Below are 2,500 nucleotides of genomic sequence, written 5' to 3' on the forward strand. Positions count from 1 at the left end.
GACTTCCAGGAAGGGGGCGCCTCGGGAGGTGTACCTAGGAGGCTTCCAGGGGCCTGGGTACACTTTTCAGAAAGTACCGTTGGGACTTAGAAAAATTTTCAGGATTTTTGGACTTAGAGCGATTTTTGGATTTTTGATCAAAAATCGAATTTCCCCTTCTCCCACCGCTCTGGGGCGTCAATATGATGTGGGGACCCGAGGGAGAGTGCCTCCCATGAGGGTAGAATGTGTGGCTTTTGGGGGGAAAGTCGAATTATGGAGCAAAAACCAGTTTTTGGGACTTAGAAAAATTTCGAGATGTGTCAGACTTCCAGGAAGGGGGGAGTCTCAGGAGGTGTACCTAGGAGGCTTCCAGGGGCCTGGGTACACTTTTCAGAAAGTACCGTTGGGACTTAGAAAAATTTTCAGGATTTTTGGACTTAGAGCGATTTTTGGATTTTTGTGCAAAAATCAGATTTCCCCTTCTCCCACCGCTCTGGGGCGTCAATATGATGTGGGGACCCGAGGGAGAGTGCCTCCCATGAGGGTAGAATGTGTGGTTTTTTGGGGGAAAGTCGAATTATGGAAGAAATTGAGTTTTGAGGACAAAAAAGTGTTTTGAGGACAAAAAAGTTTCTTGAGGACAAAAAAGTTTCTCGAGGACAAAAAAGTGTTTTGAGGACAAAAAAGTTTCTTGAGGACAAAAAAGTGTTTTGCGAACAAAAAATGGAATTTTGTGATTTTGTGTAAAAATAAGTAAATTCCCCTACTTCCACCACAGGGGGGCTTCAGTATGTTGTAGGGCCCCCAGGGAGGGTCCCCCAACTGGGTTTAAAGTTTGTGGATCCTGGGCAGAAAGTTGAATTTTGGATGAAAAACCGAATTTTGGGACTTAGAAAAATTTCGAGCTGAGCAGTGACAGACTTCCAGGCAGGGGAGCCTCTCTGGAGGTGTACCGAAAACAGTTCCAGGAGCTGAGGTCATTTTCGAACATTTTTTGTTCGCTCAAATTTTTTTTGTTTTTGAGCTCTAAAAAGCTGTTATTATCAATTGGCTCAAAAATTTCAAGTGTCATGAGCTAGTACATGTTGGAGGAATACGTTTTAGGCAAAAAATTGCAAAAAAAAAAATCCAAGTGAAAAAGAACCGGAATGGGGAATTTCTGACTGCTGTAGCAGCCGCACAGTTCCAGGAGGTCGGATACATTTCCGACTTTGTCCCGCTCATTGAAGTACATTGTCCCGCAATGCAAATACATAGTAATGCGCACCTGCGGGAGAATATAGGAGAGAGTGGGCTCTCTCTACCCCGATGTATGGCGGTTGTTCCTATGGTTCTCTGGCTCGGGTAGGCGACTTAGAAGGTGGTCCCTCTTGTCGTGGAAGTTGCAAAATACGGCCGAGACTGAACTTCCACGGCTCCAGGAGGGACTTTTGCTGGTCGTGCGTCCCAAGTGAGAGAGGCGATCCTGGGGTACCTGAGCCTGACCAGACCCTCCCTCGGTGGTCCCTGGTCTTCTGAAGGGTGATGGCATTCAGGGGGGCAAATCTGGAGTCCGTGGCCGAGTTTGGGCTCTAGAAGGCGGACGCCCCTTCTGACCATGTCCCCTCAGAGCCGGCTGGATGGTTCATGGTCCGCGGCTTTGTCTGGCGGTCTGTGCCCAAGCCGGAGAAGCTCTCCTGGGGTACGTGAGCTTTGACCAGACCCTCCCTCGGCGGTCCCTGGTTCTCTGGAGGTGATGGCTGTCAGGGGGGCAAATCTGGAGTCCTCGTGGGAAGGAGGGCTCTTGAAGGCGGACGCCCCCTCTGACTATGTCCCCTCAGAGCAGGCTGGATGGTTCATGGTCCGCGGCTTTGTCTGGCGGTCCATGCCCAAGCCGGAGAAGCTATCCTGGGTACCTGAGCTTCGACCAGACCCTCCCTCGGTGGTCCCTGGTTCTCTGGAGGCGATGGCTGTTGTCAGGGGGGGGGGGCAAATCTGGAGTCCTCGTGGGAAGGAGGGCTCTGGAAGGCGGACGCCCCCTCTGACTATGTCCCCTCAGAGCATGCTCGATGGTTCTCAGTCCCTGGCTTTGGCTTTTTGGCCATCCTGGGGTACATTCTTGCCAAAAAAAAAAACGACTAAGTGAAAAAGAACCGGAATGAGGAATTTTCTAGGTGCCGCATCCGCCCTACAGTGACTTGAGGCCGGGTACAGTTCCGACTTCGTCCCCTTAAAGTGGGGACGTTGTCCCGCAATGCAAATACATAGGAATGCGCACCTCTGGCAGAATGTACTTGAGAGAGTGTCGTCTCTCTACCCCGATAGAAAGCAGTTGTTTCTCTGGTTCCCCGACTTGGGTAGGCGACTTGGCATGTGGTCCCTCTCGTCTGGAAGTTGCGCACTCCGGCTGAGACCGAACTTCCACAGCTCCGAGAGGGACTTTTGCCGATCGTGCATCCCAAGCGAGAGAGGCAATGCTGGGGTACCCAAGCCTGACCAGACCCTCCCTCGGCGGTCCCTGGTTCTCTGGAGGTGATGG

Source organism: Dendrobates tinctorius, unplaced genomic scaffold, assembly GCF_039654945.1.
Source record: "Dendrobates tinctorius isolate UK_male_01 unplaced genomic scaffold, ASM3965494v1 ptg000719l, whole genome shotgun sequence".
Classification (NCBI taxonomy): Eukaryota; Metazoa; Chordata; class Amphibia; order Anura; family Dendrobatidae; genus Dendrobates; species Dendrobates tinctorius.